Here is a 24,489-nt window from a genome sequence, read left to right as displayed (position 1 = left end):
ATCCCGGGCGCGCACCGACACACTGCTTCTCCGGCCATGCTGAGGCCAGGTCCTACATACAGCAACTAGAAGGATGTGCAGCTATGACATACAACTATCTACTGGGGCTTTGGGCGAAAAATAAATTTAAAAAAAAAATTAAAAAAAAAAAAAAGAAAGAGCTCTCATTTGCAAGTAACAGAAAACCAACTCAAAACTCACTTAAACAGAAGGGAATACATTGGATCACACAACTGAAAAAGCTAAGGGCATGTAAATCAGACTGCCCAGAAGCTCAAATGATGTCATCAGGAAACTTTTTCTGCATCTCTTTGCTCTGCTCCCTTCTTGTTGCCTTCATTCTCAGGCTGACTCCTATTCAATAACAAATGGCCACCAGTGGCTCCAAAATGGCGATTGGTTCTGCAAACCCCAGGGGAAGGGGACCATCTCTTTCTCAGTAGTTCCAATCAAAGTGCTGAGGCTGAGTCCTTGAAGCAAACAATATGGCCACAGAGATAGGGGAGGGAGAATTTTTTAGCCCTTCATGAACCCAGAGTGCAGGATAGGTGATTCCCAAATGAAAATCAAGGTGTAGTTACCAAAGAAAGGAGATGTGATGTCTGAAGATCCTAAAAAGAAGAGAGTTCTTAAGTGTAAGTAGCAAATCAACTATCAGAAGAGACCAGCACATCAACAGATGATTAAAGTATGATTTGGTAAAGGCTAAGTCATACGTGCTCAGAGAATTGGGGATACTCAGACGAAGATGCAGCCAATTTAGCTAAAAGGAATGGGAAAATATCAGGAAATAATTCAGCCACCAGAGACAGTATAATTGGAGTTTAGAATAATTAAAGTAGCTATCTATTCCTTAGCTCTCCTACTTCTGGGTATCCCTTCCCCTGGAAGAAGCTATATTTATAAAGTCATTGACAATTAGGAACTGAGATGCTTCCTGTGCATTAGCAATGAGTGGTAATTTCTTCCTATTGGCCTGGGAAAAGGTTGGCACATTTACTCACACCTGATTTCCCCTCTCCTCCCTTTATGTGCTATACCAAGAAACTTGAAGTTATTTTTGATACTTCCCTCTCCCTCACCCACTACATCCACTAAATCACTAAATCCTGCCAATGTTCCTTCCTAATTACCAGTCATAAGCATCGCTTTACTTCATCACAGCCAACTCCAGTCCAAGCCAACGTCACCTCTCACCCAGACTTCTGTGATAGACATCTAGAGCCAGGGATATCCTTGACAAATACAAATCAGATGTGGTTACTCCACTGCTTAAGTCTCTTCGATGGCTTCCTCCACACTCTCAAGAGGAAAATTACAGGCCTTTCAATAGCTACGAGGCCTCCATATGGTCCAACCCCTGCCCATCTCTTCAGCTTCAACTTACAAATATTTTCATCCTCATTCTCTAGGTTCCAGACATGTTGCCTCTTCTCCTTTTTGTAGTTCTTTTTTTAGTTCCTTCCAACCTCAGGGAATTCATTTATTCTATTTATTCTGCCCACCCCTAACCCTCCCCACTGTTTTCTTTATCTTACTAGATTTTATGTATCATTCAGATAAATACAATCAGTTACCACTTCTTCAAGAAGTCCTTCCTCGAGCCCCCCAGAGTAGATGAGTTTCCAGTATATGCTCTAATAGCTCCCAGTATTTCCTCTTCATAGCAATTATCATCACTATAAATAAATAATCACACTCTCACAAATCTGTAAACTCCCTGAGGGTAAGGACTGGGTTGTCCTGACACATCCTTGTATCTCTGGTGCCTAGAACAGGGCCTGCATGCTTCACTTGCTCGATGAAAATTTGTGGACTGAATACGTGAATTTTTGACACTGGCCTACCCCCCTCTGGATAGAGCAGATCGCTGTTTCAGGGTAGGCTCTTTTGCAAATGCCTAAAAATAAAAATGAAATGCAAACAAAATGTTCCTTGTCAGAATGAAGCTTCTGAGAAAGAGGAGTTTAAAAAGCTGATCCCAAGCAAAAGAACACGGAAAACTAATAGCCCTTAAAAGGCTTCTTAAATACAGTCATCAATCAAAAGTCGCGTCTTTGTGGATCTTCATTACGTAGGGAACCTACTGAAAAATGCACAGCCCCTTATTGCAAAACACACAGAGCAGTGCCTTGCAAAGAACTGATCAAAATTGAGGATTTAAACAGACACAGCTGAGCCCAAGAAGTTATATTGTCAGAGAGAGGCAATAATTGAAGTTGCCCAGCTAAATACTATTTTTGATAACATCTTGGCCATCTAAAAATATTAGCAGAAGACCATGATGAAAAGCTGCTAAACCGGCACTTTTAACCACAAGGAGAAGCGACAATCTACCTCCTGGGCAGTCAGTCAGGAACTTGAATAGAAAAGCTGTTGGTTACTAAGGCTGTGCGATGTCCTGTTGGGAACTCTGAAAGAAACAGAAGACTCAGGCCATGACCATCAAATCCCTAAGCTCAGATCAAAAATTACATATTAATGTAGATCAAACCACCCCATTGTTTTTAATGCTGAATTCAGCTTATGATTTGTTTTATTGGGTTGTTTAATCAGACTGGATGCTGTCAAACCAGATGTGTATAAGATGCTAGAGATGAAAATGTATCAAAGAGCACAATGGACTAAAGCTGGACAGAGAATGCTGCAAGGCAATGTGGTGAAGTGGAGGATGCCTGGCAGGGAGGAGTAAGGGAGTTCACTGAGTCAGGTACTTGGACTGGATTTTGGAAAAGGGCCTTGGTGAAAGACATGGGAAATGTGAAGGTGGCAGCAATGGTGGCAATAACAACTAAGGGGATCACTTAAGATCCACAAAGCACTTTCACATCATCTATCTCATTTAACCTACAAGATGGCTCAGAGACAGGAGGAAGTATAGACATGAACTGGTCAGGATGAATGATAGCAGGTGAGTTGAGTTAGAGTAGGAGTTGGGAATGACCATTCTCCCCACTCATATGGACATCTTATCATTCTTTCCCATAACATCTCTACTTTAGAGCCTTCACTGGGTCCCCATTTCTCAAAATTTCTATGTCATGACTTAGAAGTCATCCATTATTGCCCACACCCTGCCTGGCTGCACTTCTGTCCCACTGTTTCTCAGTACTTTCTCACCACTCTTGTAGGCTCCATACTAAAGTATCATCAACATGATACAGTCATTCACACCTCCATGTCTTCACCACGCCAGATCTCCAGCCTACTGGCCTCTCCTCTCTGCCCCTCCAAGGCTTAGCTTAAATACCACTTCCCCCAGAAGCGTTTTCCTGATTACTTGGTCCTCTTTGTTTTCTGAACTAGAACACTGCACTTTTAAGCATATAACTATAATGCATTCTTAGATATTGTTCAAAGTGGCTTGATGTTTTCATATGTGTTTGCTTTTGTCTTTCAAACTAGACAACTTCAGGGTGGAGACTTTTTCTCTTTGTTGTCCCCCAGGGTGGTTCATTCTGTACTGAGCTCACACGTTTGCTCTTTGATTAATCCCCCTTCTTTCCATCATGGGTGTGTGTTGAGAAAGACCTTAGGGGGACAGATTAAAATCTGCAGAGTTTGATACAACAGAATTTCAGGACTAATTTCCAATCATTCCCTCGACAGCTGCCTGCATATTATCCCCTTCATTATTTTTTAAAGTCAGTTTATATTTTAATGCAGCAATAGAATATTGGACAGCTCCCAAGAGTAAAATTACCATCAAAGAGAAACTCTGCACTTTAAGACTAAGAATTCAAGCTATTTAAGGTAGGTTAGGGCGCAGGGAGAAGAATGAGTGATGACTGCTCTCAAAACAGCTCTAACTGGAAAAGCAATGCTCAGATTAGAAGATCTGGCCTCTGTTCTTGCTTTTCCAAAGTGCCCTGTGACCCCCAGAAAATCAGTCAGCAGTTTTCTGGGTGTCTAATTAAATATAATATCTCACCATCTGCATACATAGTGTTCTAATTTGTTCATTCCACATTGTTATTCTCTGACATGTCCTTCTATGTGGTCTTCTGACTCTAACTTTACCCCTTTAATCCATTCTCCTTCCCAGATCCAGTACATTTCTCAAAAAGCAGATATGATCATGTCACCTGCCTGTTGAAATCCCTCAATGACTCTCTTTAAAGTCACTTTAAAGATAAAGTCCACACTCATCAACATGGTATATAAGGCCCTTCATGATCTGTTTCCTACTTACATCTCCTACTTCTTCCCTCTCCAATCCCCGCTTTGACTCTAAAGCTCCAGCCAGACTTAACTTCTTTTGTTTACTGCAACTCACATTTGCACTGTCTCATCTCCAAGATTTCACACATGAACTTTTTACCAAGAATGCTCTGCCCATCTCCAAACCTTCGACGTAATAACTTTTTATTCCTTGGACTCTGATATTCTTTCCTCCTAGAAGATGTTCTGACTACGATTTAAGTTAGATGCTTAGCTTATGTTCTCCAATATACACTCTATGTTTTCCGTCACTGTGGCATAGATCACACTGGGTTGTAATTTTCTAGTTACTCATCTGTATCCCATAAAGACTATAATCTCCTTTTGGAGAGAGACTGCATCTGTCTTTTTTACTGAAGTATTTCCAGGGCCTAGCATAGTTATTAGCCCATATTATAAATGCTCAGTAAGTAGTTGGAAGGAGAGAAGGAAGAAGGGAAGGGAGGGCGGGAAGGAGGGAGGGAGGAAAGAAAAGAGCAAATGAGGGAGTGAAGGAGGAAGGGATGGATGCATGGAGAAAGTCAAGAAAGAAGCAAAAAAGAGAGAGAGGGAGGAAAGAAAGGGAAATAATTATAATTTCTGGGTCAAACAAATCAGTGCCATAGCTTTTCCAAAGGATGTAGCTATTTCCTGGGTGATAAGAAAGTGAACTCACCAGTTTCTATTGCAGAAAACACTAAAGCTCCCTCCATGAATGAAGGGCAGATATGAAGTTCCTAGATTTTAAGCAGTTGTTCTTAGCAAAATGTGTACGATTGGGTACTAGGTGAGTAATAAGCTCTGTCAGTGTGAATATGGAATACTAATGCTGCCAAAAGGAGATTTATTTTGAGATCGTGACCCTTGAACTAGAGGCACGTAACTTATTTACTTCCCAAGCATGGAATTTCATTTGAATTGGAAAGAGATAACCTCAAAATCATGTTGCATATATTTTGGTACAATAAGAAAATGTCATGCTGCAATATGGCCTTAAGAGATGCATGAAATATGTTATTTAGACCAGTTCAAGAGGAGACTGTTGGCAGAATAGCTAGAGAAGCCCTAATTAAATGAGATTATTGAGTCAAAACTCACATTCATCATCACTTTACAGTTTATAAAATGTTTTCATGTGCATTAGAGCATCTGTTTCTCTCAGCAGCGGATATTCTACTCTCTTGCTTAGAATTATCAATGTTTCCCATTGCTCTTCGAATAAAACCCAGACACCTTATCATGGCCTCAAGGACCTGCATAGTCTAACCTCTGCCTTCTCCAACTTTATCTTATAAATCTTATAAAAGTCTGAAAATTGTTACTGGGGTAGGATGAATTATGGACACCAGAATGAACATCAACTACACAACCAAGCATACTGCTACATTCAGCTGACTTTTTATTTAGCAAGACTTTCTCGGTGAAGGAAGCATTGCATTGATTTACATTCCTGTGCAAGCGCCTAAGCTTGTTACAGATCAGTGACAAAGCGTGTGACGATGACCACTAGTGTATGGACCACAGGGTGAGTAGCTATGCTTATGGCCCTCTTGCCTTCTGTCAATATCTTTTAATAACACTAGTTTCCACACTTTGGAGCCTTTGGATAGTATCATTTTTGGTGATCTCTTGTCCTTCAGCTCTCAGGTTTCTATCACCTTCCGAGAAAGGCTTTCTCTCACTGCCCTACCTGAAGTAACACCCTCAACCTCCAACCCAATTGCTTCTTTATTTCTTTCAAAGTACCTATCACAATGGGCAATTATTATATTTGCTTTTTGCTGATTGTTTATCACATGTCTACCACCACTATCTCTCCCCTAACAAAACAAAATGTGCTTAGTGCATAATAGATGCACAATAAGCATTGATGAATGAACAATTTAACAACCCTGTGAGATAGATAAGAGTTACAATTCCAATTTTATATATGTGGAAATTGAAGCCCAGGGAGTTTAAATGTCTCTTAAAGTAGCAATCTTTTATAGTTTTGTTTTACTTTAGAGTTAAGGAAGCACTTTCATAAATATGAGCTCTTAATATTATGTATGAAGTAGTTCAGCATCTGTGGTGAGAAGAAAACCAATGTTCAAAGATAATTAGTGACTACCCCAACATCATTCATAACTAAGTGATAATGGGCAAGAAAACAAAGCCAGATCTCCTAAATCCAAGATTAATGTCTGGTAAAGTAGATAACATGACCATCTAAGAGTGTTTTAGGAGTTCTCTGTTTTTAAGGGGATACAGAATGTTAGGGCAAAGCTTTATTGGAGGTGGGGGTAGTAGGGTGCTGAGGGAGATGGGGATAGTCTTGATTTTGTTTTCCTTGGGTAGCACAATGCAATAAAAAGATTATGCTTTCTCCAGGTTCACATGCCACTTACTCTCCATGTGACACTGGGCCAATGGCTTAACCCATCTGAATTATTATCAGTAAAATAATGGTAATATCAATTATCTCCCAGAATTATTGTGAGGATCAAGCAAAAGTATGACAGCAAAGTCCCTTGAGCAGTGTTTGGCAAAGAGTAGGTAGTCAGTCTCAGTAAATATTTACTATTTACCTTCCCTTTTTTCTCTTCCCATCTCTATACTGAAAAGCAAGGGCCATGGCCATTGTCACTGTATTATCATTTATAATTCACTCCATGGAAATGATTGTTTCTCAGTCTACAGTGGGGAGTAAATTCCAATCAGCCTAATGGGTGAGGACAGATGTAGATAAATGCTCTCCGGATACGACTGGTGGTATGAGAAGAGGACTTCACAAGTGGGTCGGCTCAGTTCAGGAAACTTAGACTCCACTTGTCTAATACTACCACAGGTCTAAAGGTCCAAAAAAAAAGTCTCTCTTTTATGCCTCCAAAGCTTTTCCTTAATGTAGTTCATTAAATTTATAAGAGCTCCTTGAGCATCAGACTTCTGGTTCTGACACACCTATGGTCATGGACATATCCCTTAATCTTGGTTTCCTCAGCTCCTTGTGGAGGTTGTACTATGCACCATGCCTATGCCTTTATTCAAGGGGCAATAAGAACTAGGTGTCTTTATAGCAGGACTCCTTAACTTAAGGTCTATCGGCTATTCCCCATAGATCCACAGCCCCCCGGAAATTGTATACAAAATCCTGTGTGTGTGACAATGTGTATTTTTTACAAGCATAAGAGTCCTTAGTTTCATTGAATTCTCAGCCCTTTGAATCTTGACTCAAAAGAGGTTAAGAACAGATTCAGAGATTTTTAGCCGCTGACTTGTTTTAAGTAGAAGATGTCTACCACTCCACTAAGACCTCAAAGTTCTGAAAAATTATTTATTAGTTTCAAAGGTACTTTGTTACTTTGAAAATAAGTTTATGGCTTTTGAAAGACATAAGAAATTTTCTGATCAATGATGGGGTAAAATATTCATGTATAAGGGTGTTAGATTTTATTTACAAAGAAAAGAAAATTAGGAAACAACCTAATGGGTCAACAATAAGAAGATGGTTAAATAAATTATATTCTAGCTACACAAGGGAATACAGCCAGTAGAAACTATCATTTCAAGGCTCTTTAATGATATAAGAAAATTTCCAATATGCAATCTTAGCTTAAAAAGAAGATTATAAAATTGTGCAGAAGTAAATAGCTAATTTTGTGTTAACATTTAGAAGTAGTCTCAAGTGGGGGCAATTCGGCCCCCCAAGGGACATTTGGCAATGTCTGGGGACATTTGGCAATGTCTGGAGACATTTTTATTGTTATGACTGGGTAGGAGGGAGATTCTGCTGGCATCTCTGCTCTGCTGAGTAGAGGCCAGGGATGCTGTAAACATTCTAGAATTCACAAGACACTCCCCAACAACAAAGAATTATTCTGTCCAAAATGTCAGTAGTGCTGAGGCTGAGAAAGAAACTCTAATGTGTAGGGGAAATATTGAAGAAAATATAATCCAATTATAACAGTTTATCTATGATTTTATTTATTGATCCTATACATTTCCGTATTTCGCAAATTTCTGCAATGAGCATATCTTTCTTTTGTTATCAGATAAAAATAACAATTAAAGAAAAAATCCAAATTCACCCTTTCATTTTTGAAGTCAGTCAATAAGTAATGAGGTCAACGTAGAAACAGTTTGAGAAATTGGTCAGAACATCAGAGGAGGAGGACCAACAGAGCGTGGATATGAATTATCGTAGGGTTTTATTTCTGCTCTGAAACTCCTTGGGGAGTGAAGGGGGAAATGTCATTAGCCACCTGGGGTGTTAGGGAAAAAAAGCAGCATGCGATTATGTAATTCAGAGACTGCTCTTCGTCTTGAGTCAAGCAGCGGCAATCCCAGGAGGGCAGGAACAGGACTACTGTGCTGCTTTGAATAAATAGCTAAAATAGCCCAAAAAAAACTCAGATGTCCCCTGGGAGCTGTGTCCTGGATTCTCTTAGGGACTCAAAAACTTGAAGTACATATAATTTTCAAATTACACATTCTTCATCTGTTTTTTTCTAGATGCTACACCTCAACTGAAAACTCTTGAGACACTATAATTACCCCTTCAGCCTAAGCAATAACCTTTTTTATTTTCAATTGATAAGATTCCTTAAGCTGATTCAGAAAACACTTTCATAGAATGTTCTAGGAGAAGAGGAAAAAAATGTGTATTTCCTTTCCCCATAAAGTCCATTCTACCACATAAATTTACCATTAACATATGATTCCCAATAAACAATTTAAGGCTATTTAATTACCAATTTGTCAGAGACACATATTATTTTAATATATTTACTTTCTTATTCATATAGCAAAACTTCTCCTGCTACATGGAAGGATCTCCAGATTCGAAAGATCTTCATTCTGAAATGCACAATGATTAAAAGAAAAAAATAAAAAGGCTCAATCATATCTCCAACACCCCCTGGATGCATCCTCTTGCTTTTTCTTTGATTTCTGTTAATTTCCTAAATAGAATTTGTAGAAAAATAGTTGCGTAATTACAATTTAAGATTTTAACAGAGTTGTTACCACAGCAAAGTAAAAATGACTGAGAGTTATCACAATTTATGTTGTTAGCCAGTGAGACTGCAGTAACCTGACTGTGATTTCTAGCCTTTTCCATGCTACCTGGTCATGTCTCTAAGGTTGGGCCACTGATTTCAATAAGGGGTCCTGGCTGTTCACTGCCACTATGCACACCATCCTAAGCAGAGCAAATTGTCCTCAGTTATTATAATGGTAAGACACACAACATGTATTTAGATATTTCTGGTGGATACATTCCAAAATAAATGATCTTCTACTCTATTAGCATACAAACCTATAATACAAAAAAAAAAATTTATTTGGATTGAAAAACAAACATTAATGTCTACACTTGGCTCCATGCGCTGACTTTTCTTCCCCTAACTTACCCTACCCTGTCCCCAGCTCCTGCTTTACAGGTATTTACTGCCTTCTCTGTACCGAGACTCTGCTAGGTACATAATAGACGTCATTCATTCACTCACTTAACCAATATTTTTGAGGATCTACTATATGCAGTACCTCTTTAATCTTCACAAAAATATATAAGGTAAGCATTATTTAATTCCTTTTACAGATTAGAAAATTAAGGTTACAGAAATTTAAATAAATTGCACAAGGTCACATAAATACCTGAAGTGTAACATGGACTTAATTCATCTGCTGAGTCCATAGTCCTTGCTTCCTACTACACTATACTGCCTCCTAGGACCGTGCTGTTAGCATCCCTATGATATAATTTTAGAGATAACAATATGTCTTTATTCAAATAAGGTCCTTCAAAGATGTTTCATATCCCACAACTAGAAATTTATTCTTCTTAGTTGCAGGATGACCTATCTTTAATAAGTAAATAACTCTGAAATGAAAGACAGAAGCTATTCAGTCACTTTTACTTCAGTGTGAGTGACTTCCCAGATCTTCTTGTGAGAGCAAATGATAATGGAGAAAGAGAGAGAATGAATATAAGGGAGAGAAAGTGGTACAAGTCAGAGCACAAGAAGAGAATTGCTGGGCAGCGTGAAAAATCAGTTCATCCTATTTTCAATCTGACCTGAGGTTTACCCTTCATTTTCTTCTACTATTGGCCAAGCGATTAGATAGATAGGTAATAAGAAGCAATATGAGTGTGTTTGGAATTGATTGGTTCAAATCTTTTCTCCACTGCTTGTTGACTGTGTATCCTTGGACAAGATATTTAACCTCTAAGCTTTAGTTTTCTCATCTATAAAAGGGAAATGATAATCCTATCCCATTGGATCATCATAAAGATTAGATTACAGACTGTATGTTTAATGATTGTTATTCTATAAATGATAACAGTCATTAGAAGATGAAGAAACGTAGATGAGAAGAGTAGTGTCCGGTAGATTCAAAATTGATCAAAGGACTGAATCTAAATGATATTAAATTGAATACTCACCAAATAGTCTTGCATTCCCCCATGTTTTTAACTGCCTTAGGGTTGATTGGGGTCATGCAACTAGTTCCAACCAGTGAATTGTGAGCAGAAGTACATGGAGTAAGTATGGAGCATGAATGAAAAATAAACTTTGATGTGGAAAGTCACCGAGATTGGGGGGGTTAATTTGTTACTGCAGCACACTTTAGTCTACCCTGACTAATGTAGTACGAATTACTGCCATCCTAGAGTATAGTCTCTAGTGGGATGTGTCAGGGCTCCATCCACAGCCACACCCAATGTAACATTATTATCAATGATTAGATGATCATTAGAAGCTGATATATTTAAGCAGGACAAAAGGCTGAGAGGAGCAGCTGAGAAGATAAATGATAAAATGTCAGGCTCCAGAAAGATCCCAGGAGACTGAAACTATGATCCAAATCGAATATCACAAAATTTAATTTGAGTAAATGTCATCTTAGCACATGGCTCCCAAAAGTCAACTTCCCAAACATAAAATTGGAGAGGCACGATGGGGCAGCAGGGTACAAGGAATTATGAAGGATATTATCATGTCAATAATTGTTCAGTAAAGGTACACATTGTGACTACAAAAGTTAATCTTACATTAAAATGTGTTCTAAATAAGTCATTGAAAGTCTCATTCTCTTACACTGGCAAACACTTGTTGAATACAGAAGCCATCTTTTTTATCTGAGGATAATAGGTCCTGGAAAAAAGTCCATTTAAAGTTAATTCATTTCAAAGGCTATGCTGGAATTTTCCATTTGCCCTCACAATGTCTACTCTCCATCTTTCTCCACCTTGCTCTGTGCCCAAGGACACTGATCCATTTGCACACTGGCTTCCAATTAGTTTTGGCCATTAGGAGGCCACTGGCAGGAAATGAGAGGGCAGGAGGAGAATGAAACAAGAGTATTTATTTTCTGGCTTCCTCCCTGCGTGATCACTGTGACTTGGCAACGTCCCCCCTCTCTATCAAAGGTGGCACTCTCCATACAGTTACTCTTTCCGAGTTCAAGTCACTGTTCTCTCCAACTGGCTCCTCAATCCTAGGTGAGGTTCTGGCTTCCCACTATTGCTAGCCCCAGGGTACCGTAGTATCCCTCTGATAGATTCTCTAAAACGTCTCCAGCCCTTTGTGAATAGTAAACTCTCCTCAGTTACCAGTTTGTGCCTGTTGTTTCCAGCCAAGATGCCTGATAAAACTTAAGCAAAATTTCATAGTACACAGCAAACAAAAAGATAGTTTGATTAGGGATTTTATGTTGAAAAGTGAAACTGAACATAAGGAAAATAAGTTTATCTTTTGTGCATTGAATTTATGTTGTAATTTCAACTTTGTACCTTTTTTTAGATTAAACAAAGAAAAAATAGTCTTTTGTTTGTTTTTGGTGTAATTTTACCAACAAAATTTTATGGTATTACCATAGAACACCCTTCATTTTTGTTTATTCTTTCTTTGCACTTATAAATCTTTGCACAAAATTTTTTTGATGTTTTTTACAATTTTCAACAAAACATCTCCTAATCTTTTTTTTTTTTTTTTTTTGAGGAAGATCAGCCCTGAGCTAACATCCATGCCAATCCTCCTCTTTTTGCTGAGGAAGACTGGCCCTGGGCTAACATCCATGCCCACCTTCCTCTACTTTATATGGGACGCCGCCACAGCATGGCCTGACAAGCAGTGCGTCATGTGCGCCAGGGATCCGAACCAGGGTCGCCAGCAGTGGAGCGTGCACACTTAACCCCTACGTCACGGGCCGGCCCCTAATCATTTTTTCTTCAAATCATCGTATTTGAAGTACATATTATGCTTTACTTTTCTTTAATTTTAATTGATATAATTCTGTCAAATTCTCCTTTTACAATAGTTTCCCCCTGTGATTGGAGCAGTTTTCCACTTTCTCTTTAATTAATTTCATAAAATTTTATATCTTTTGCATAGTTTTCAGTCTAATTTTGCAATTAATTTGCATTGGACAAATGGCCCCATTAATGATAGTTAATGAATATTATCATGCTATGACCAGTGTGCTCCCCTATGCAACTTCATAACTGCAACGACTCTGACATGAGTGCCGGACAAACGAGAATCACTGTCTACTGTGACCCAGTCTGGGCATGAAACTTTGAGACAGACATAACAAACGGAATGCAACCAGCAGCCTACAGAGGGCTGGGTCCTAGTGGCTGAAGGTATTGCCAGGATTAAGGCTCTACATCTTAGCAGTTATACCCCACAAAGACCCAAAGATAAACCAAAAGAAAACAGAGAACAGCGAAAGGAACTCTAGGGAATGTTCTATCCACATGGCATCTGCGATGCATGGGAGTCCAGCAGTGATTTAGTCCTCCAAGCCTGATCCAGAGAGAAAATGTACCAAAGATTTTATACACACTAATATCAAACAATAGCTTCTCCAATTCCAACCTGCTCTGATCACAATGACAAAATACATCATAAAAAGATTACAGGCAGAATTTGACATTTTCTGGGGGCCTTACTTTAGACTTTCTAGTCTGAAGAGACCAAGGGCAGATACCCCAGAGCCCCCCAATGGCCTAAGCCAAACATCAAAAATATTAAATTTACTAGATTTTTATATATAAGATAGAGAACCATACATTCTGTACCTTTTTTAACATACACGCTGATTCATAGAGGAGCTTTAATCATCTTACGCAGAGAGGCTTCCAGATAGAGTTGAGAAAAGACACAAGCAAGGCAAAAACAAAAGAGCCATTATGCTAACGTCTGGTCATTTGAGACTCTTTTGCATTGAGGAGAGAATGTTAGAACAAGCAGAAGGGGAACAGCTCTTCACTTTTCTTGGTTTGTGCCAGTTCTGCTATAACATTACAAACTTAATGATTAATATTAGGCCTCTAGTACTATAGTCTCAGGCCTTGGCAAGCTTAATGTTTAAATATTCCTCAACACTAGGAAACTGAAATGTTTTCCTTAGAAAAAGGTAAGAAATCTATCTTCAAATATCTACAAGTTTATCCAGGAGGGAACTCCTCTTTCCCTTCTCATGAGTGAGGTATTCAGTAAATGGTCCTTATTACTTTGTAGTCATCCATCACAGACTTCATAATATGCCATCTCTTTAGAAGGCTTCTCAGTTGGAATCAGTGTCTCCCACCTCTGTGGCCCCATGGAACTCGCATAGCTTTCCAGGGTCCTGGTCTCAGTCTACCTCATAGTGAAATTAATAGTGTAGTTACCTGTCTTCCTTCTGATAGATGGCAAGCAACGTGTGCATCAGAATCACCAGAGCAGCTGTTTAAAGCCCACCCATCAGAGATTTTGATTCAGTAAGTCCAGACTAGAGACATATTTGTATTTGTTCATTAGAAAGTAATCTACCAGTATATCTGATGCCTAAAAGTCGATAATGATAAAAAGAAAGTATTCACATCAAATTAGTGAGAGTTGAGAACCAGGCAATGAATTCCATTTTGTAATATTATCCTAATAAACCCAGATCTGTGTCTGGTCATAAGGCGTGTGGAAGACTAAGAGCAGTAAGATACTGTGGCTTAAAGCGTGAACTCAGGAGTTGAGCTGCCTGGGTTTTAACTCGTACTCTACAACTTACCACTTATGTGACCTTGGGCAAGCTACTCAACCTCCCCATGACTCAGTTTCTTCATTGGTAATCATCACAATAGTGACCATCTCATAGGCTTGATGGGAGAATTTTGTGAGTTAATGGTATATCTAAAGTGCATAGAACAGTGCCAGACAGTGAGTGTGTGAGTGCAGTGTTAGGTAATAAATATTGGCTGAGAAAAGTTTATGCAAGTGGCTGAATTTACTTTTATCTATAGCCTTCAGAAGCCCCACAGGTGATTCCTATGCAAAACCGGAGATAGAGGCAAACTCAGGCAGCTTAGCAGGATTCAAACTTTTCCGAGGTAAAATGGAGGTTCCCCTACAGCATTATGATAACATTTATAAACAAGATTTCTGACAATCTGACCATCATAAATTCAGCTTTAGCGACATCTATAATTTTCCTTTGGAAATTTGCCTGAGCTGAGACTTGTCAGTATCTGTGTGAGCAGATTCTGCCTGGGCGATTTTTTTTTCTGCTGCTATTCCAAATAAGTTAGTCATTAAAAGCACTGGAGGAAAAAAGGTCCTTGGAAGTTGAACAGTTTCACAGTTGGACATGATTAGCAAAATGAACAAAAAAAACACATAAGAACCATCTAAATGGATACTCTCCATAGGAAATTCATCTTACAATAGGAAAATAACTATGAATAAAAATACATGTGCCAATTTGGCAAGATTAATATCTTGAGAGAAATGACAATAATTAATCCAATTTTTCATTATGATGAATACTAGAATTTAATGAAAAATAAGTGGCTTTGTGACACAAACTGAACAATTATGCACAAAGTTGACTACATGGAAATAGTGATCAAAATAACATTAATTTAAATCATACACTAGTAATTAAAGTTAAATTAGAATATATATTATATTACTTGTATGTATATATATGTATATGTATATATACATATGTATATGTATATCCATTTTTCTATCTATCTATGTAAAATGCATGGGTAATGCAATGGAAAAATAGTTTCTCCACTAAGGAAGAATGTAAAATTCCCATCTCATTTTAATGACTGGTGGTTAAACCACCAAGTAGAAAATCCAAGACCACATTGCCGCTTGACAACGCTGGACAAAACACTTTGGTAACAGATAAAGGGTTTTATCCAGGAAATAGTTTTCTAGTTAAGCAGGACGTGAAAACAATGAAGTCCAAGACTTAAGAGCATTTCAAGACAGATTTCTAAAATGCACCCACCCAGGCCTCCTCAACCCCAACCCACTCAACTTATAGCAAGCAGGGAAGGCGTACTCCACCATTACAATCTCTCTCCTGCCACCCACCCTGAATTCACTTGTCTGTAAAAATGAGAAATTAATCTAGAACCCAATCTAAAGAAAAATATGTTGCTAGCACTGGATCAATGGTCTCATTAGTCTTGACCTCCCTGGAGCCACTAGCAAGTTTGAGGGGTCTTTGATGGCTTTGATTATCTTAAAATGTCCAACAGCATCTCACAGGAGTAGTTTTCACAGAAGTTTGTAGAGCCTAAGACCTTCTCCGTGTTAACACATACTTCACAGTTCTCTTCTGATTCAGTCCACCATCCTGGTCCATAACTCATAATAATCATCAAGGACCGTTGTCAAGGCAAAGGGTATTTGTCCTTAGGGACAGAATGTGGCACTGCTCACTGGCACTGAAGCCTCCATCTGCATCATGGAATTCCCAGTGCTCTGGTTCCTGATATGCTGCACAGAGTTTTCCGGGTCTTTCACAAGTCCAGTTGTAAAACAACAACACTACAGGATCTCATACTGACTATCCAGAAAATAGGGATATGGCAAATAATTCCAAGTCTAAATATATGCTGATCCTGAAGAGAGAATAAAAGAATTCTAGATCAAAGGTGTATTGCATAATATTTTTTCATACACTACGGCTCATTTTACATTTTACATTACATTAGCTAACATATTTAGCACCTGCCATGCATCAGGGACTGCGCAAAGTGCTTTACATATATTTTCTCATTTACTCCTCAGAGAAGGAAATGGAGGCTTAAAGAAGTTACTCTCACTGCTGATGTGTCCGTCTGATGACAAAACCCTCACTCTTAAGGGGAATTCCCAGATGTTCACGGCCTTCGTTGTGAATGTCTCATCCTGAGCCATTCCTATTCTCAGTCATCCTAGCTTCTAACTGTATGGATCTTTTTTTTTTCATTCTATGGACAAAAACACTTGACCAGCGCTATTATGACTGCTGTGACTTTGGCTTATTCCTGACCATGTTTCAAGCTCTTCCTTGAATTCTAATGTACTAGTTTGCTTTAGAAGGTTAGCTTTCTAGTCCTATAACCTCCTACTTCAGCCTCACACCAGCCCTCCTTGGCTCTGCTACTAATTTCCAAAGCAGAGCTCTTAAGCTGATGGCTTACAGGTAGACTCAAACCAGCAGACATATTTCAAATGGCCTGCCACGTATGCTTCTGTTTTTATTTTGAAGTAGTTACAGACTTCTAAAACTTGGGAGAGTTTCACTTTTCTTTTGGAAAAATAAGAAGGGCGGCGGCAACAATTGGCTAGGACTAAACAACAGCTCCTCTCCTCGGATGGGACACAACCTCTCCAGTTTACCATTAACATTATCTGCCTGGCCTCTACAGGCTTTTGAGTTTTTGACCCCAGATTTAACATAATTTGTTTTTTTGTTTTAAAATACTATCTGGGCATAGTCAGTGAATCTCTACAATCCACTAACCAATATACCATAATCTTGAACAGCAATAGTGCATCCTCAGCTATGTCTTTCAGGTGCCATCACTTAAGTATGTCAAAAGAGAAACAGAAGGGCCCTTTACTAAAGATAAAACTTGTGTTTCCACAATTGGATCTTATTGAAGCATGTTTCATGAGGGAATAGAGTTTTAGGAATAATATCACCTTGCATAAAAGAATAATATTACTGTTCTGTTATCCAGAGTTATGCACTCATAAGCCGTTTTATGGATGACAGATGTGATGATCCAGATGGAGAATTACATTAAGCCTGATGACTCTATCCAGGCAACCTATTACAGGGCCCAAAGGCAGCAACACTGAACTGAAAGATGGAGGCAACGACCAGCCATAAGATTACTTGTGATAGGTAAGAATCTCAACAGCTAACTTCATCTGACAAGTAGTCAATTCCTTGAGCTTCAGTGTTGTGTTTTTTCTTTGGGAACTGCAACCTCTGCCGAGATCAAAGAAGCTAATTAATGATAAACTGTGTTACAGGGAATTAGAACTGACAGCTTAATTCTGTACTCATTTCTGACAACTTTGGTGGTGAGAAATTTCACTATGTCCCATCAGTAAATCTGCAAGCACTTCAACTGTGCCGACCCAAATAATTACCCCTAAGTATTTCGTGTGTAGGAATCTACCCTACAGATATCGTCACATATATACTATGTCATTTATCACAGAATTACTGACAAACGAAAGAAAATGCAAACCTTCTGAATATCTAGTAATTATCACTAGGGTAAAAGACTAAATAAATTAGAATGCAACCAAACTGTTACTAATGCAAATTACATGAAGTTGGGATTTTTGTCTGTTTTCTTGACAAACACCAGGGGTTAGCACACTTTTCCTGTAAAGGGCCAGATAGTAAATATTTTAAGTTTATATGCCACAGGATCTGTATCGTAACTACTCAACTCCACTTTTATAGCACAAAAGCAGCCATAGACAATAATACGTAAACAAATGAGAATGGCTGAGGTTTGATAAAACATTATTTATTTATTTATTTATTTATTTTTTTTTTTTTTTTAATTTTTTGTTTATTGCAGTAACATTGGTTTATAACATTGTAAAAATTTCAGGTGTACATCATTGTACTTCTATTTCTGCATAGATTACATCATGTTCACCACCAAAATACTAATTACAACCCATCACCACACACATGTACCCAATTATCCCTTTCACCCTCCTCCCTCCCCCCTTCCCCTCTGGTAACCACCACCAATCCACCCTGTCCCTATGTGTTTGTTTATTGTTGTTATTATCTACTACTTAATGAAGGAAATCATACGGTATTTGACCTTCTCCCTCTGACTTATTTCACTTTGCATCATGCTCTCAATGTCCATCCATGTTGTCACAAATGGCTGATTTCATCGCTTCTATGGCTGAGTAGTATTCCATTGTGTATATATACCACAGCTTTTTTTATCCATTCGTCCCTTTGATGGGCAATTCCTAGGTTGCTTCCAAGTCTTGGCTATCGTGAATAAGGCTGCAATGAACACAGGGTGCATGTACCTTGCAAATTGGTGTTTTTAAGTTCTTTGATAAATACCCTACAGTGGAATAGCTGGATCATATGGTAGTTCTATCCTTGATTTTTTTGAGGAATCTCCATACTGTTTTCCATAGTGGCTGCACCAGTTTGCACTCCCACCAGCAGTGTATGAGAGTTCCTTCCACAACCTCTCCAACACATGTTGTTTCCTGTCTTGTTAATTATAGCCATTCTGGACGGGCGTGAGGTGATATCTCATTGTAGTTTTGATTTGCATTTCCCTGATAGTTAGTGATTTTGAACATCTTTTCATGTGTCTGTTGGCCATCTGTATATCTTCTTTGGAGAAATGTCTGTTCAGGTCTTTTGCCCATTTTTTAATTGGGTTGGTAGTTTTTTTGTTGTTGAGATGCATGAGTTCTTTATATATTTTGGAGATTAAGCCCTTATCAGATGTATGCTTTGCAAATATCTTCTCCCAATTGTTAGGTTGTCTTTTCGTTTTGTTGATGGTTTCCTTTGCTGTGCAGAAGCTTTTTTAGTTTGATGTAGTCCCATTTGTTTATTTTTTCTATTGTTTCTCTTGCCCGGTCAGATGTGGTGTTTGAAAAGATGTTGCTAAGACTGATGTCGAAGAGCGTACTGCCTATGTTTTCTTCTAGAACTTTCACAGTTTCAGGTCTTACATTCAAGTCTTTAATCCATTTGGAGTTAATTTTTGTGTATGGTGTAAGGTAAGAGTCTACTTTCATTTTTTTGCATATGGCTATCCAGTTTTCCCAACACCATTTGTTGAAGAGACTTTCTTTTCCCATTGTATGTTCTGGCTCCTTTGTCAAAGATTAGCTGTCCATAGATGTGTGGGTTTATTTCTGGGCTTTCGATTCTATTCCATTGATCTGTGTGTCTGTTTTTGTGCCAGTACCATGCTGTTTTGGTTACTATAGCTTTGTAGTATATTTTGAAATCAGGGAGTGTGATACCTCCAGCTTTGTTCTTTTTTCAGGATTCCTTTTAGCTATTCGGTCTTTGTTGTTCCATATAAATTTTAGATTCTTTGTTCTATTTCTGTGAAAATGTTGTTGGAACTTTGATAGGGATTGCATTGAATCTATAGATGGCTTTAGGGAAGTATGGACATCTTAACTATGTTAATTCTTCCAATCCAAGAGCACGGAATATCTTTCCATTTCTTTGTGTCTTCTTCAATTTCTTTTCAGAAATGTTTTATAGTTTTCGTGTACAGATCTTTCACCTCTTTGGTTAAGTTTATTCCTAGGTATTTTATTCTTTTTGTTGCAATTGTAAATGGGATGGTATTCTTAATTTCTCTTTCTGCTACTTGCAGTTAGTGTACAGAAATGCAACTGATTTTTGTATGTTGATTTTGTATCCTGCAACTTTACCATATTCAAGTTTATTACTTCTAAAAAGTTTTCTCTGGTGGATTCTTTAGGTTTTCTATATATAAAATCATGTCATCTGCAAATAGTGACAGTTTCACTCTTCCTTTCCAATTTGGATCCCTTTATTTCTTTCTCTTGCCTGATTGCTCTGGCTAGGACTTCCAATACTATGTTAAATAGAGTGGTGACAGTGGGCATCCTTGTCTGGTTCCTGTTCTTAGAGGGATAGCTTTCAGTTTTTCACCATTGAGGATGATATTAGCTGTGGGTTTCTCATATATGGTCTTTATTATGTTGAGGTACTTTCCTTCTATACCCATTTTATTCAGAGTTTTTATCATAAATGGATGCTGGATCTTGTCAAATGCTTTCTCTACTCTATTGAGATGATCATGTGATTTTTGTTCTTCATTTTATTAATGTGGTGTATTGCTGATTGATTTAAGTAATGTTAAACCATCCCTGCATACCTGGAATAAATCCCACTTGATCATGGTGTATAATCTTTTAATGTATTGTTGTATGCATTTGCTAGTATTTTGTTGAGGATTTTCAGATCGATGTTCATCAGTGATATTGGCCTGTAATTTTCTTTTTTGTGTTGTCCTTGTCTGGTTTTGGTATCAGGGTAATGTCAGCTTCAGAGAATGAGTTAGGAGTTTCCCTCCTCAATGTTTTGGAAGAGTTTGAGAAGGATAGGTATTAAGTCTTCTTTGAATGTTTGGTAGAATTCACCAGGGAAGCCGTCTGGTCCTGGACTTTATTTTTGGGGAGGTTTTTGATTACTGTTTCGATCTCCTTACTGGTGATTGGTCTATTCAAATTCTGTACTTCTTCTTGATCCAGTTTTGAAGGTTGTATGATTCTAAGAATTTATCCATTTCTTCCAGATTGTCGAATTGGTTGGCATATAGTTTTTCATATAGTATTCTCTTATAATCTTTTGTATTTCTTGAGGTGTCTGTTGTAACCTCGCTCTTTCATTTCTGATTTTACTTATTTGCACCTTCTCTTTTTTTTGGTGAGTCTAGCTAAAGGTTTGTCTATTTTGTTGATCTTTTCAAAGAACCAGCTCTTGGTTTTATTAATTTTTTCTATTGTTTTTTGGTCTCTATTTCATTTATTTCTGCTCTGATTTTTATTATTTCCTTCTTCTACTGATTTTGGGCTTTGTTTGTTCTTTCTTTTTCCAGTTCCTTTAGGTGCATTGTTAGATTGTTTATTTGAGATTTTTCTTGTTTGTTGAGATAGGCCTGTATTGCTATAAACTTCCCTCTTAGAACCGCTTTGCTGTATCCCATAAATTCTGGTATGTCGTATTTTCATTTTCATTTGTCTCCAGGTATTTTTTGATTTCTTCTTTGATTTCTTCATTAACCCAGTCGTTGTTCAGTAGCATTTTGTTTAATCTCCATGTATTTGTGGCTTTTCTGATTTTCTTTCCTATAGTTGATTTCTAGTTTCATACCTTTGTGGTCAGAAAAGATGCTTGGTATTATTTCAATCTTCTTAAATTTATGGAGACTTGTTTTGTGGCCTAATATGTGATCAATCCTGGAGAACGCTCCATGTGCATTTGAAAAGAACGTGTATTCTTCTCGGTTTTTGGACATGGAATGCTCTGTATATATCTACTAGGTCCATCTGTTCTAGTGTGTCGCTTAGGCCAATGTTTCTTATTGATCTTCTGTTTGGATGATCTATCCGCTGGTGTAAGTGGAGTGTTAAAGTCCCCTACTATTATTGTGTTACTGTCTCATTTCTGTTTTTATGTCTGTTAATAATTGCTTTATATATTTAGGTGCACCTACATTGGGTGCGTAGATATTTACAAGTGTTATATCCTCTTGTTGGATTGTTCCTTGATCATTATGTAATGCCCTTTCTTTTTGTCTCGTTTTACAGTTTTTGTTTTAAAGTCTATTTTGTCTGATATGAGTACTGCTACCCCAGCTTTCTTTTCATTGCCATTTTGCGTGAGTATCTTTTTCCATCCCCTCACTTTCAGTTTGTGAGTGTCTTTATGTCTGAAGTGTGTCTCTTGTATGCAGCATATATATGGGTCTTGTTTTTTTTATCCAGTCAGCCACCCTATGCCTTTTAATTGGAGCATTTAGTCCATTGACGTTTAAAGTAGCTATTGATAAGTATGTACTTACTGCCATTTTTTAACTTTTTTTTTTTCCTCAGTGTTTTAGTAGTCCTTCTCTGTTCCTTACTTCTTCTATACAGAATTGATGGTCACTTTAGTTTGACCTCTGTCTGAAAGCTGTACTCTTTAACTACCCTCCTCCCTCCTTTTATGTTTTTGATATCATATCCAACCTCTTTTTGTGCATTTGTATCCATTACGCTCTAATCGTGGAAATAGATAATTTTTCCTATTTGTGGTCTTCTTTTTCCCCAAATCAGTCCCTTTAACATTTCTTGTAACACTGGTTTCTTGGTGACAAACTCCTTTAATTTTTGCTTATCTGGGAAAATTTTGATCTCCTTCCATTTTGAACGATAACCTTGCTGGGTAGAGTATTCTTGGCTGTAAGTTTTTTCCTTTTAGCACTTTAAATATATCATGCCATTCTCTTTCTAGCCTGTAAGGTTTCTGCTGAGAAGTCAGCTGATAGCCTTATGGGGTTTTCTTTTTGTATGTAACTTGACATTCTCTTATGCGGCTTTTAGGATTCTCTCTTTATCTTTAATTCTGGACATTTTGATTATGATGTGTCTTGGTGTGGGCCTCTTTGGCTTTATCTTGTTTGGGGCTCTCTGTGCCTCCTGGACCTGGATGTCTGTTTCCTTCCTTAGGTTAGGGAAGCTTTCATTTATTATTTCTTGAAATAGATTCTCTGCCCCCTTGTCTCGCTTTCTCCTTCCGGGACACCTATAACACTTGGATGTTATAGTGCGCTTGATGCTGTCCCAGAGGTCCCTTAGACTGTCCTCACTCTTTTTAATTCTTTTTCTCTTTACCTGTTCAGCTTGGGTAATTTCTTCTAGTCTTTCTTCCAGCTCACAGATCCGTTCTTCTGTATCCTCTACTCTGCTTTTTGAGTCCCTCTAATGAGTTTTTCATTTCCAGTATTGTATTCTCTTCATTTCTGATTGGTTCTTTTTTATATCTTCCATTTCTTTGTTGATATTCTCACTGAGTCCATCTATTCTTCTCTCCCCAGATCAGTGAGCATCCTTAACACTCTTAGTTTGAACTCTCTGTCGGGTAGGTTGCTCATTTCTGTTTCACTAAGTTCCTTTTTCTGGGGTTTTGTCCTGTTCCCTTACTTGGAATGTATTCTTTGCCTCTTCATTTTTGCCTCTTTCCCTGTGCTTGTGTTCATGTGCATTAGGTAGGTCAGCTACGCTCCTGCTCTTGGATAGTGACTCCATGTAAGTGATGGCTTAGGAGGCTTCCCAGTGTGCTTCCCTCAGTTCTCAATGTTCCAGGGGTGACCCTCATGTGGGCTAATGTGTATCCTTCTGCTGTGGCCTGTTTGCCCTCCCCTGTAGGCACCCAGGAGAGGCTGAATTATGCTCCTGGCCAGCTGTTGTAATGCTCAGCTGCTTGTAGTTGTTGTGGGCCCTTCAGTCTCTTTATCAGCTGTGGGGAGCCCCAGCACAGTTGGCTGCAAGTTCTAATACCACATTTGTGTTGCAGTATTTCTTTAAGTGAGTAGGCCCCCACTGCGGGCAGGTTGTTAGGCTCAGGGCCTTACAATTGCTGTAGCCTCAGCCTATTAGGTCTCTTGTCAGCTCTCTGAGGATTGCAGCTGGGTGGGGCTGCCCTCAGGCACAGGAGCACCCAATTGTTTCAGGTTTTGGAAGGTGGAGCAAACCTCTCCCATGTGGGTCTTTGAGAAGTACAAGTCTTCTGTGGCTGAGAAGCCCTGCCGCCCACAGGTCCACACACACACAGTCAACACAGTCCTGCCCGTGTGAGCCTCCACCTCCAAGTGGACCCAGTCTCTCCACGGCGGAGCTCCCACACACTCTGCCACCGCCCCACACTCTCCACCACCCGCTCCTTGTGCACACCCTGCCCCGCTCAAGTCAGCTCTGTTGCCAGGCTGCAGAGAATCCAGTCACCAATCTATGCAGGCCCACACGCTGCCTGAGGGCTTGTTGCTGTTGGGTGGGGCTAGTCTCTAGGTGGGCTGCCTGCCCTGGCTGAGCTGGATTAAATCGGGTGCTCTAGCGGGTGGAGCAGACCCTGGGCTAGCAGGTCTCAGGGAGAACTCCAATGGCGCTCTGTGTCAGCACGCCACACCAGGCCACAACAATGGCCGCCAATGTCCCAGTCCCTGGAGAGGTCTCACCCCTCACCGAGATGCACTCAGGGCCTATTAGGTGAGTCTCTTGTCACCAAGCACTGTGCACCTTTCTTTCTGTGATTTTAGAATGCTTTCTGAACGGGTGAGTTTATGCGCGGCCCTTTAAGAGCCAGTTTTAGTTTCTTTAGAACCGGTTTTCTGGGGGTGCTACCCAATGCTTTAGTAGCAGGCAAAGTCAGATATTATGCCGCTGGTCTCAATTGTGCTGGGTCCACAAAATGCCCACAGCGGGGCGCCTCGGCTCAGTCCCC

Source organism: Ceratotherium simum, chromosome 4 (assembly GCF_057802395.1).
Source record: "Ceratotherium simum simum isolate JZ-2026a chromosome 4, ASM5780239v1, whole genome shotgun sequence".
NCBI classification, from domain to species: Eukaryota; Metazoa; Chordata; class Mammalia; order Perissodactyla; family Rhinocerotidae; genus Ceratotherium; species Ceratotherium simum.
The sequence above is the reverse complement of the archived record's forward strand: the minus strand, read 5'-3'. Positions refer to the sequence as shown.